The sequence below is a fragment of the Mercenaria mercenaria genome, chromosome 10 (assembly GCF_021730395.1).
Source record: "Mercenaria mercenaria strain notata chromosome 10, MADL_Memer_1, whole genome shotgun sequence".
In the NCBI taxonomy this organism is placed as follows: Eukaryota; Metazoa; Mollusca; class Bivalvia; order Venerida; family Veneridae; genus Mercenaria; species Mercenaria mercenaria.
The window spans coordinates 28,335,803-28,349,846 of NC_069370.1; the positions used below are offsets into that span (position 1 = coordinate 28,335,803).

A 14,044-nucleotide genomic window follows, 5' to 3' on the forward strand; every position below is an offset into this window, starting at 1 on the left:
CATTACTATAAATAGCTTATTTTTAGTAACTATTTTATTATTGGCCGTAGGGAAAACATGAGACCAGTTTTCTGTGGTACAACATGGATGGTACCTCCAATTTTTAGGTGTATTTTAACATATCTATACCTTGTAAGATTTTTTTTTCTTTTTGGTTAAATTTCTTCCCTTTGTTGTTCCTGTCCTTTGGACTTAGATATTTTTTCTGAGGACCTTCTTGTCCTCAAGTGCAGTGATAACAGGTGAGCGATATAGGGCCATCATGGCCCTCTTGTATGTTACTATAAATAGCATCTTGTCCTTAAGTGCAATGATAACAGATGAGAGATATAGGGCCATTATGGCCCTCTTGTTTGTTTTATAAGATAGAGCCTTGAAATTTGGATGACAAATACAGTTTTGCACACCGATCTTAAAACTGACTTTCAGTGACCATGAATGTGACCTACTGACCTACTTTCTTAATATTTTAGCATCAGTTTGACATTTGAAACATGTAGCTCATATTACTCAGGTGAGCGATCAAGGATCTTGTTATTAACATGTGAAGTTTTGTACCATTCCGTTTCCCTCTCCACCCCCCAATAAATAAAAAGAAAAAAACAAATAAAAAAAATTCATTATTATAATTGTCTTTCAAAATTGCACACCCTTTTACTTATTTAAGCTCTGAAACTCAGGTGAGCAATTTAGGGCCATCATGGCCCTTTTGTACTATTTCAGTTTCTTTTATCTTGTGTTTCTTAATTATGCTTTATACCTCACCTACCCCCACCCCACCCCACGTCCAAACTAAGGTAATATGAAATTTTACTTAGCTGCATGTCAACATGTAACATATGACCATACAGTGACAGTAAGTTAGTACACCAGTAGGACATACACATCCAGTGTTTAGGTTGATCCAAGCATTGCTGAGTGAAAGGGCCCTCATTTCTTGTGACAAAGTGGCATTATGATAGTGTTAAATGCAGTCAGTAATAATTGTAGTTTACAGAACATTTTAGAAGCAAATTGGCAGATAATATATAGATTGACACTTGTTTCAGAATTCTTCACCAGTTCGTTGGATGAGTCCTGAAAGTTTGTTTGAAAATGTATTCAATGTGAAAACAGATATCTGGTCATTTGGAATACTTCTGTGGGAAATTGTACATTTTGGTAAGGTTATATAGCAAAATTAAAGAGTATAGTTAGTGAAATATACTGTATATTCAGTTCAATTTATTTCAGTTTTTAGCTCGTCTATATGAAGTATATGGAGAGCTATCCTACTCATGCCGGCGTTGGCGTCTTTCCGCGTCCCCACCTTGGTTAAAGTTTTTAATATGCACTTATCTCTGTAATTACTTGATGGATTTGCTTTAAACTTAAAATAGTTATTTCTTATCATCACCCACATCATATGGCATAAGGGCCGTAACTCTCACACCAATATTTCATGAATTATGCCCCCTTTTTACTTAGATTTTAAGGTGTATGTTGGTGCACCTTCGCTTTATTTGTGTTATTACTTAATAAATTTGATTCAAACTTAAAATAATTGTTCCACATCATCACCCACATCATATGACACAAGGTTCATAACTCTGGCACAAATTTTTCATGAATTATGCCCCCTTTTTACTTAGAATTTAAGGTTAATGTTGGTGCACCTTCGCTTTATTTGTGTTAGTACTTAATAAATTTGATTCAACTTAAAATAGTTCTTCCATATTGTCGTCCTCATCATATGACACAAGGTCCATAATTCTGGCACAAATATTTAGTGACTTGTGTCTCTTTTTATGCCCCCGAAGGGAGGCATATAGTTTTTGAACCGTCTGTCGGTCTGTCAGTCTGTCCGCAATTTTCGTGTCCGGTCCATATCTTTGTCATCCATGGATGGATTTTCAAATAACTTGGCATGAATGTGTACCACAGTAAGACGACGTGTCGCGCACAAGACCCAGGTCCGTAGCTCAAAGGTCAAGGTCACACTTAGACGTTAAAGGTCATTTTTCATGATAGTGCATTCGTGTCCGGTCCATATCTTTGTCATCCATGGATGGATTTTCAAATAACTTGGCATGAATGTGTACCACAGTAAGATGACGTGTCACACGCAAGACCCAGGTCCGTAGCTCAAAGGTCAAGGTCACACTTAGAAGTTAAAGGTCATATTTCATGATAGTGCATTGATGGGCGTGTCCGGTCCATATCTTTGTCATTCATGCATGGATTTTAAAATTATTGGGCATGAATGTGTACCACAGTAAGACAACGTGTCGCGCGCAAGACCCAGGTCCGTAGGTCAAAGGTCCTAAACTCTAACATCGGCCATAACTATTCATTCAAAGTGCCATCGGGGGCATGTGTCATCCTATGGAGACAGCTCTTGTTTTACTTAGAATTTCAGTTTAATTTTGATGCTTTTTCACTATACTTCTGTTGTTACTAAATGGATTTTATTCAAACTTAAAACAGTGGTTCCACATGGTCACCAACATCATATGACACAATGTTCATGATGCTGGCACCAAAATGCTATGAGTTATACCTGCCCCCCCCCCCTCCCACCCTTTTACTAGAATTTGAGGTTCAAGTTGTGATGCACTTCTGTTCTATCTCACTTATTTGATTAAAACGTCAAATATAATAGTTGCTCCACATTATTATGTCTCCCACCACACAGTGGTGTGGGAGACATTACTCCTCTATGTTGTGTCTGTCTGTCATTGTGTCTGTTTGTCTGTCACAAATCTTGTCCGCGCTTTAAGTCGAACATTTCTCATCCGATCTTCACCAAACTTGAACAAAATGTGTTTGACCATAAGTCCTCGGCCAAGTTCGATATCTAGCCAAATCGTCCCAGGCACTTCATAATTATGGCCCTTGAATTACCGGTAGGCCGCTTACTCCGACACGCTTACTCCAACACTTATCTGATAGGCTGCTTACTTCAACACTTACTCCAAAACTATCAAAGTTATATTTTCTGTGAGTAAACAGTATATAAAGACAGAGTTACTACTCAGATGATTAGGCAGTTGTGGGAGACATGTGCTTTTCTCAAAAGCAGCTCTAGTTAGCCACATGATATTACACAATGTCTTGGTGCATTACTTTTGCATAAATTTCCATGAATTATGTCCCTTTTGTACTTATTTAATGTTTTGATACACTTCTCTATCCGTGTTAGACATAGACTGTTACATTTGACACAGACTTAAGCTTTTGTCCAATATCTTCATCCACATTTGAGTAATTAAATTCAGTGACAGCTCCAGCTTACTTAAATGTGCCCAGTTTTACTATCCAGCATTGAAATAGTTGAGCTTGTGTCTCCGGTGACAGCTCTTGTATTTAGTGTCAGAATCTTACAGCAAGAGCTGAATTAGGCTGTCTGTTTAGACCAATATTGTAACCATATACAGTGTAACTTCCGAAAACCGAACGACCTCCGGACCAGCCTAAAAGTTCGATTTTTGGAAGTTTCCGGAATTCAGAAGTTTGAAAGTTTGTAGGCAAAGTGGACGTGGTGCACAAGAGTTATGTTTTCTTACACGTAGGATGAAGGAGATTCTTATCCTTTTTAATTTTACAATTTCATATTAATTAATTAATTAGATAATTAATTGATTATTTACAAACATTAAGGATAATAAATACATAAATAACAAAATATAAAAAGAAACAACAAAACTTTAATAATAGCATTTACGCAAACAATTTCCACTTACATTTTACCATCTTTGGAGTCCCAAATTCGTCAACATTAAATTTATTATGATAATGCATAGTTTAATCAATGTAACTGATCATTTAAAACATCTATCTTTCTTTCGTTCAAACATTTAGAAAGTTTTTAACACATAAGATATTTAATTCATCACGTTTTCATAAATTGAATACAAATGAAAATAATCGCTAATTACTTCCTTAGTTTTGCATCAAATGATCGTTGTGATTATATAGCATGTCAAAATAAACGCACACTGCTAATAAACTAAAGAACATGTTGACAGCATTTCTGGATTATCAGGTGACACTTTTAATCCAGCAAATATTTTGCTGTTCGGTTTTCAGAAGTCAATTTTTGTTTTAAAATATAAACAGTGCTTCAAAAATGGTCTGGTTTTCAGAATTCGGAAGTTCCGGTTTTCAGAGGTTAAAAATATATAGAAATAAGAACAGAAAAAAATGGGACCTTGAGTTTCGTGCGGTTTTCAAAGGTTTCCGGTTTTCAGAAGGTCCGGTTTTCGGAAGTTATACTGTACTTTGCTGTTAGGAAAGCCTTCACTTTGGATCTTTTTAGAGATTTCTCCTTCATATGATTACATATTAATGAATGTTACCAAATACAGATACAGGCAAGGATATGACTTTAAACATTGCAGGACATCTACCATATCCTGACATGGGTCCTCATGAGGTAACAGAGAAGATTCAGACTGGATATAGAATGTCACAGCCCCCGCACTGTAGCAGTGATATGTATGTATTAGATAGTATATGTATTTCTTTGTCAACCAGATTACCTTTCCATCTATCAACATATCTTTTTATACCCCCACCAAACATGTTTGTGGGGGGCTGTATAGGAGTCAGTTTTGTCGCGTCCCATCCCGTCCCATCGTGAAATCTATTATCTCAGTTATTACTAAATGGATTTGATTCAAACTTAAAATAGATGTTCCACCTTATCACCCGCTTCATGTGACACAAGGTGCATAACTCTGACACCAATTTTTCATGAATTATGTCCCCTTTTACTTAGAATTTAAGGTTAATTTTGATGTATTTTCACTATATCTCAGTTATTACTAAATGGATTTGATTCAAACTTAAAATAGATGTTCCACTTCATCACCCACATCATGTGACACAAGGTGCATAACTCTGACACCAATTTTTCATGAATTATGCCCCCTTTTACTTAGAATTTAAGGTTAATTCTGATGCATTTTCACTATATATCATTCTGATTGGCTTAGAGCCAAAGAGAAGTAACCTTTTTAGCTCACCTGTCACATAGTGACAAGGTGAGCTTTTGTGATTTAACCCTTCGTCCGTCGTCAGTCCGTGCGTGCGTCCATCCGTGCGTCAACAATTTCTTGTCTGCACGATAGTGGTTTCATTTATAATTTTATTTTAACCAAACTTGCACACAACTTGTATCACCATAAGATCTCTGTTCCTTTCTTGAACTGGCCAGATCCCATTATGGGTTCCAGAGTTATGGCCCCTGAAAGGGCCAAAATTAGCTATTTTGACCTTGTCTGCACAATGGCAGCTTTATTTATGGTTCGATTTTTACCAAACTGGCACACAACTTGTATCACTATAAGATCTTGGTTCCTTTATTGAACTGGCCAGATTCCATTATGGGTTCCAGAGTTATGGCCCCTGAAAGAGCCAGAATTAGCTATTTTGACCTTGTCTGCACAATGGCAGCTTTATTTATGATTTTATTTTAACCAAACTTGCACACAACTTGTATCACCATAAGATTTTGGTTCCTTTCTTGAACTGGCGAGATTCCATTATGGGTTCAAGAGTTATGGCCCCTTAAAGGTCCAGAATTAGCTATTTTGACCTTGTCTGCACAATAGCAGCTTCATTTATGATTTGAATTTAATCAAACTTGCACAAAACTTGTGTCACCATAAGATCTTGGTTCCTTTCTTAAACCGGCCAGATCCCTTAATGGGTTCCAGAGTTATGGCCCCTGAAAGGGCCAAAATTAGCTATTTTGACCTTGTCTGCATAATAGCAGCTTCATTTATGATCTGATTTTAACCAAACTTGCACACAACTTGAATCACCACAAGATCTTGGTTCCTTTCTTGAACTTGCCAGATTCCATCTTGGGTTCCAGAGTTATGGCCCCTTAAAGGTCCAAAATTGGCTATTTTGGCTTTTGCAGCCATATAGAGACTTCATTATGGTTATATTTGATACAAACTTCCAAAATATCTTCAACAACAATAAATCTTGGATTCCATGGCAAATCAGATCCAATCGTAGGTTCCAGAGTTATTTTATATCTGATTACCTCCCCTGATTGTAATCAAAATGGATTTATATCAGTAAGTACTTATAGGACTTATTTGAAATTTCATTATTGTCATTAGTTGGACTGAGCCAATGAGGGTAGATAACTATGGACTGATTTTATGTCAAATTACCTCCCTTTATTTCAAATTAAAATGGGTATATATTTCCGTAACTAATGAAGATACTGATCTGAAATTTCATTTATGTCAACAGATTCATTTGGCAGATCCTTCTTTTTTCACTTACAATATTTATTTTTTTTAATTACTTCCCTTTTACGTTACTATAAATAGCTTATTTTTAGTAACTTTTTTATTATTGGCCGTAGGGAAAAACCGAGACCACTTTTCTGTGGTACAACATGGATGGTACATCCAATTTTTAGGTGTATTTTGACATATCTGTACCTTGTAAGAATTTTTCTTTTTGGTTAAATTTCTTTCCTTTGTTGTTCCTGTCCTTTGGACTTAGATATTTTTTCTGAGGACCTTCTTGTCCTCAAGTGCAATGATAACAGGTGAGCGATATAGGGCCATCATGGCCCTCTTGTTATTAGTCCTATGTAAAAAGTAAATACATTTTTCTGTGGTAATGTGTGTCGGTAAGACACTTTTTAGTATTCACTTTTAGTGTATCTCTAATATTAGAGATTTTTATATTTACCTCATCCCTCATCCTGGGCACATATACTAGTATTATTTATATGTACCGCGGAAGCCCAGGATGAAGTATTACAAAGATGAGTAAAAAAAAAAATTTAAGTATTAAGTATTTTTTATGTTTTTAGCTCACCTGTCACATAGTGACAAGGTGAGCTTTTGTGATCACCCTTCGTCCGTCGTCAGTCCGTCCGTCTCGTGCGTCCGTCCGTCCATCCATCCGTGCGTCAACAATTTCTTGTCTGCACGGTAGTGGTTTCATTTATGATTTTATTAGTCCCCTACTGGTTGAAAACCAGTTTCAGGGACTATAGGAATGCCATTCCGTCTGTCCGTCCGTCCGTCCGCAATTTCGTGTCCGGTCCATAACTCTGTCATCCATGAAGGGATTTTAATATTACTTGGCGCAAATGTTCCCCATGATGGGACGACGTGTCATGGGCAAAACCCGGACCCTTGGTCAAAGGTCAAGGTCACAATTGGAGGTCAAAGGTCAACAGGACTTTTTTCCTGTCCGGTCCACAACTCTCCCATCCTTGAAGGGATTTTAGTATTACTTGGCACAAATGTTCCCCATGATGAGATGATGTGTCATGCGCAAATCCCGGACCCCTAGCTCAAAGGTCAAGGTCACAATTAGAGGTCAAAGGTCAACAGGGCTTTTTTCCTGTCCGGTCCATAACTCTCCCATCCATGAAGAGATTTTAATATTACTTGGCACAAATGTTCCCCATGAGGAGACGACGTGTCATGCGCAAAACCTGGACCCCTAGCTTAAAGGTCAAGGTCACAATCGGAGGTCAAAGGTCAACAAGGCTTTTTTCCTGTCCGGTCCATAACTCTCCCATCTATGAAGGGATTTTAATATTACTTGGCACAAATGTACCTCATAATAAGACGATGTGTCATGCACAACTTTCAGACCCCTAGCTCAAAGGTCAAGGTCACACTTAGCAGTCAGATGTTAACATAGCATGAACAGGGTCTGTTTCGTGTCCGGTCCATAACTCTGACATTCATTAAGGGATTTTAATATCATTTAGCACAAGTGTTCCCCATGATTTCATGTCCGATCCAGAACTCTGTCATCCATCAAGGGATTACAATATTACTTGGCATAAATGTTTCCCATGATGAGACGACGTGTCATGAGCAACACCCAGTACCCTAGCTTAAAGGTCAAGGTCACACTTTGAGATCAAAGAGGATTTTTTTCCTGTCCGGTCTATAACTTTGTCATGCAAAGCAAGATTTAGATATCAGTTGGCACAAATATTCCCCTGGATGAGACAACATGTCATGCGCAAGAACCAGGTCCCTTGGTCTAAGGTCAAGGTCATATTTAGAGGTCAAAGGTCATATTCAAGAATGACTTTGTACGGAACATTTCTTCTTCATGCATGGAGGGATTTTGATGTAACTTGGACCAAATGTTTACCACCATGAGGCACTCTTGTTTTTAGAATTACGTCCCTTTGTTTTACTATAAATAGATTTTATTTTAACTTTTTTATTACTGGCGGTAGAGAAAAATCGAGACCACTTTTCTGTGGTACAGCATGCATGTTACATCCAATATTTAGGCGTATTTTGACCTATCTCTACCTGGTAAAGAGTTTCTTGTGGACTTATATTATATAGATTTTTTTTTTTTTTTTTTTTTTTTTTTTTAAAGATTAATTTCCCTTTGTTGTTACTATAAATAACTTACATGATAACTTTTTTATAATCAGCCAAACAAATTCAATATGAAAACAACTGTGGGTTTTTATATATGCACATTTTAATCCAAGTGTGTTGTTATAACATATTGTATATGTAGTACAATATTGTTTATACATCATTGACAGATATCAGTTCATTATGTTATACTGCAGTAGAGAAAAGTAGGGGACTTTGTATTGCATGGCAATACTTCATTCACTTGTTTTAACCAAACTTGCACACAACTTGTATCACCATAAGATCTCGGTTCCTTTCTTGAACTGGTCAGATCCCGTAACAGGTTCCAGAGTTATGGCCCCTGAAAGGGCCAAAATAAGCTATTTTGACCTTGTCTGCACAATAGCAGCTTCATTTATGATTTATTTTAACCAAACTTGCACACAACTTGTATCACCATATGATCTTGGTTCCTTTCTTGAACTTGCCAGATTCCATTATGGGTTCTAGAGTGATGGCCCCTGAAAGGGCCAGAATTAGCTATTTTGACTTTGTCTGCACAATAGCAGCTTCATTTATGATTTGAATTTAATCAAACTTGTGTCACCATAAGATCTCGGTTCCTTTCTTAAACCGGCCATATCCCTTAATGGATTTCAGAGTTATGGCCCCTGAAAGGGCCAAAATTAGCTATTTTGACCTTGTCTGCACAATAGCAGCTTCATTTATGATTTGAATTTAACCAAACTTGCACAAAACTTGTATCACCACAAGATCTTGGTTCCTTTCTTGAGCTGGCCAGATTCCTTTATGGGTTCCAGAGTTATGGCCCCTTAAAGGTCCAAAATTGGCTATTTTGGCTTTTGCAGCCATATAGAGACTTCATTTATGGTTTGATTTGACCTCCAATTTTTAGGTGTATTTTGACATATCTCTACCTTGTAAGAATTTTTTTTTCTTTTTGGTTTAATTTCTTCCCTTTGTTGTTCCTGTCCTTTGGACTTAGATATTTTTTCTGAGGACCTTCTTGTCCTCAAGTGCAATGACAACAGGTGAGCGATATAGGGCCATTATGGCCCTCTTATTATATTATTCTAAGTATTTTTTAAATTTCTTATAGTTGCCATTCTTCTGTGACAAAACTGTATTGTGAGGGTATAAGTGACTCCTGTGACAGTTCTAGTTATATCTTATTTTCAGTTAAGTCTTTTTAACGAGGTTTTCAACCAGGTTTTCAACGAAAACCTGAGTTATTAGATTGGGGTATGTCGTTGGTCAGGTGGGTGGGCGGATGGGCGGGCGGCGTCAAACTGGTGTTTCCAGTCAATAACTTTTGTTTCGGTAAAGATATTTGAATAAAACTTCGTATGTATATAGCTTATGTCAAGACAAAGACTGGGATTGATTTTGGGGTTTCTGGGGTCAAGGTCAAGGTCACTGTTACTTAAAATAGAAAAAGGGTTTCCGGTCAATAACTTAACTTAGGAATGAGCTATCATGATGAAAATTGGTGTATAGAAAACTTATATAAAGTTGTAGCTTGGAATGAATTTTGGGGTTTCTGGGATCAAGGTCAAGGTCATTGTTACTAAAAATAGGGTTAGGTTAGGGTTAGGGTTAGGGTTTAGGGTTAGTGTTGTGCTTTAAAGTGGTGCACTGTGATTCAGTATACTTTTTTATTCTTATGAAAAGTGTTGAAAACCTGGTTTCGTGGCATTGCCGCGTTTCTTGTTCATACATTAAAATTTGGATTTAACCCTTACCCTGCTATATTTCTATAATGGACTGGTCCATCTTTCAATTTGAACAGTACCACTTATTATTCAAAGGGGTTTTCACTGAAAATTTACTGACTGAATAGCGAACAGTGCAGACCATGATCAGACTGCACGGATGTGCAGGCTGATCTTGGTCTACACTGGTCGCAAAGGCAGAATCATCTGCCGCCAGCAGGCTAAAGGTTAAGAAACTCCATGTATCTGGCCCCAGAGTTATGAAACTAAGATTGAGATCATTGTCATTGATCAGTTTCAAAACTGTTCTCTAAACAACCAAATAGAGACTTGCATTTTGAGAATGGTCACTCTATTTTATAACCTGGATCCTAGAATGGTTTAAAATCAGTTATGAGCCCTTCCTGTATTACAGTGATATCCTTGATTGAAGTCTGTTTTATTTTTTCATGAAAATATGTTGCAAGTTCTGTTAATTTAGCTGCAAACCATTAGACTTTCCTCTGTATAATAATATAAGTATTGTGCTTATAAAATACCTATTTGATATTTCAGATATAATCTGATGTTGATGTGTTGGGCAGAGAATCCAGAGAATCGACCGTGTTTCGGTGACATCATGCAGAACTTACATCACTTGTCCCAGCATGCAGACACACATATCAACATTGATAAGTTACCAGAAGGCTTGCGGAGCGCTGACATCATTGACAACATGGATATCGTAGCTTGAAGAAATCTGAGCACATTGTTACTGTCTCATAAACAGAAATCCAGAGTTGAATACTTGTTTAGAACTAATATGCATGTTTAAAGTCCATTTAGTGTTTAAATACTGTTTAAGAGCTCATTAATTATGTCTCCCACCACACAGAGGTTTGGGAGACATATTGATTTACTCCTGTCTGTGTGTGTATGTGTGTCTGTCTGTCACAAAGCTTGTCCACACTCTTAATTCGAACATTTCTCATCCGATCTTCACCAAATTGAACAAAATGTGTTTGCTAATAAGTCCTCAGCCAAGTTTGATAGCTAGCCAAATCAGCCCAGGCACTTCAGAATTATGGCCCTTGAACATACAGTGCAACCTCTGTAGAGCAACACCCTTTGGGAGATACCAGTATTGACTGTTATGTAGAGGTTGTTGTTAAGGTAAATTTGATAGTATATTTCAGCTTAGGGAAATTTGGATGATGTTGTTATAGAGAGGTTTTTGCTTAAGAGAGGGCTGCTCTGGAGAGGTTGTACTGTAATTACCGATACAGAGTTGTAGACCAGTTACACCAACATGTGAATACCAATAGGCTGCAAACAGTATACAAAGACAGACTTACTATTTAGATGATTAGGCAGTTGTGGGAGACATGTGCTTTTCTCAAAAGCACCTCTAGTTGAAAACTATTTAGCAATTTGAGGTCTTATTTAAAATGAATATCTACATTTTGTATAATTCTATATCTTAAAAATATATTTGTTAACTATAAAATATTAGTAATTTTTAGAAACTTTTAATTATCCATTTCGTGATAAATTTTTGTGAACAAACTTTGTTAAGATCATATAGAACATCCTGTATATGTTAACAGGCAGAATCAGATAATTATATATTTATAGTTAAGACTGACTTTATACTGGAAACTGTTTGTTTTGTTACAGGGTTACCTTTCATGGAAATGTGTACTATAGTTTATACATGTTTAACATGCATCTTCTGTGGTAAATGAAAATAGGAAATATTTTTCAGAATGTGAAGTAACAAAAAATTGATGTCCTCAACTTAAAATGTACCATCCTGTAAAGAAATAGCATTTAAAATTGATTTATTACATTCTTTTCATTGAGTTGTGAAACCCACCATCAGAAAAAAGGTTGAACTTTCTAATCGGGGAGGGGGAGCCTCCATGGCCGAGTGGTTAAGGTCGCTGACTTCAAATCACTTGCCCCTCATCAGTGTGGGCTCAAGCCTCACTTGGGGCGTTCAAATCTTCATGTAAGGAAGCCATCCAGCTGGCTTAGGAAGGCCAATGGTTCTACCCAGGTGCCCGCTCGTGATGAAATATTGCACGGAGGGGCACCTGGGGTCTTCCTTCATGCCAAAGCTGGAAAGTCGCCATATGACCTATATTTGTGTTGGTGCGACGTTAAATCCAACAAAATAAGATAAATTCTAATAGAGGAAAGGGTGTATAAGGAATATTGTATGTGTTGTATTTCATAAGAAGGGTGCAATATAAATGTGTGAGCCTCTCTGCGGTCAAGTGGTGAAATCACTCATGTACTCTGTGTTCAAAATCTGGCAGGCTAGTAGTTCTTACCCTGGAGGGGAATCTTTGGTCTTCCTTTGCCATCAAGAGCTGGAAAGTTGCTGTATGACCTAGTAGTGTGTTGGTGGGATTTAAGACCTGATGTGAAGGTACACTGTGTTGCTGTATGACCTAGTAGTGTATTGGTGGGATTTAAGACCTGATGTGAAGGTACACTGTGTTGCTGTATGACCTAGTAGTGTGTTGGTGGGATTTAAGACCTGATGTGAAGGTACACTGTGTTGCTGTATGACCTAGTAGTGTGTTGGTGGGATTTAAGACCTGATGTGAAGGTACACTGTGTTGCTGTATGACCTAGTAGTGTGTTGGTGGGATTTAAGACCTGATGTGAAGGTACACTGTGTTGCTGTATGACCTAGTAGTGTATTGGTGGGATTTAAGACCTGATGTGAAGGTACACTGTGTTGAGTGTGTAAATTACACATGATATAGAACTTAATGAGATTATAATGTTGTTACTTGCCGAAGTGAAAAATGTGATGAAAAGCCATTTCTATTGTTCTGTAAGACTTTGAAGTATGGTGGTGAAACAATTCTCATCATTAATATACTGATAACTTAATTCATGTTCACATGGTAACTTTGCCATACTATGTGTAATGTTTTAAGATATGTTCAGATGTTGAATTTAACTCTTATTGTTGAAGGCATTTCAGTATATGTTAAGCAGTTGTAACATTACTGTCCTCATGAGAAAAAAGGAAACCTAGTTTTTATTTTGTGTACTAAATATATGGGGAACCTTTAGATATGAGTTGTATGAAATAGTGGTTAATTGCGTTTGATGTTTTGTCATTGTTTATGTAACAGCTATAAGTGACTCATCCAGAAGACTGTTAGTAATGTTAGTGGAAGGATTAGTGCAAAATACAGATTACACTCCAATTGCGGAAGCTTCCTTGGTTCTATAGTGTGCATGGTGTTGCGCACCCATACATGGGACTCTTATGCCAATGTTGGTAACCTTGTGAAATGTTATTCGCAATGTTTATTCATTGTGAAAGTGCTTATAACAAAACCATTTGTGATTTTATGCTTGTTAGTTGTTGTATTAGTATAATATGTAAGGATAACTGTCTCGTGTTCCCCAACAGAAGCAGGTGGGGTGGGGGGGGCTTATTTGTGTAACTTATTTGTATAATTCAATATGCATTTATTCATTTACTTTCAAAACATGTGTATGTGTATGAACTCTGTTGTTTGCATATTTTGTCATGTGATCCAACCTATGAATGTATGGTATAACCTTATTTGATTATCCTTATATATAATTAAAAAGCTTGACAGTCTTCTGATACTTTGATAAGTATATATTGGACTGTAAACAGTTTGTTCTTAGCTTGACTAATGAAAAAAAAGGTAGAGCTATTGGACTCGCCCATTCGTCCACATCCCGATTTAGTTAAGTTTTGGGAATGGATTGAAACTTCACAGACTTATTTTAAATTTACTGTAATAAACTGACTTACATTGCACAGGTTCCATAACTCTATTTTGCCTTTTTACAAAATTATGCACCTTTTTCAACTTGGAAATTTTGGTTAAGGCTTTATATGTAAGCTGGATTTTGGTTAAGGTTTTATATGTAAGCTGGTATCTCAATACCCACTAATGGGAATGGATTGAA

At 36.9% G+C, this 14,044-nt stretch overlaps 1 long non-coding RNA gene across 1 annotated transcript; it reads left to right on the plus strand.

Moving 5' to 3' along the window:
* The first annotated feature begins 1,049 nt into the window (after positions 1 to 1,049).
* Positions 1,050 to 12,807, plus strand: LOC128559844 (uncharacterized). Its single transcript, XR_008372678.1, has 3 exons — positions 1,050 to 1,161; positions 4,380 to 4,476; positions 10,649 to 12,807. It is a non-coding gene; the product is annotated as an uncharacterized LOC128559844 (long non-coding RNA).
* The last annotated feature ends 1,237 nt before the right edge of the window (positions 12,808 to 14,044 follow it).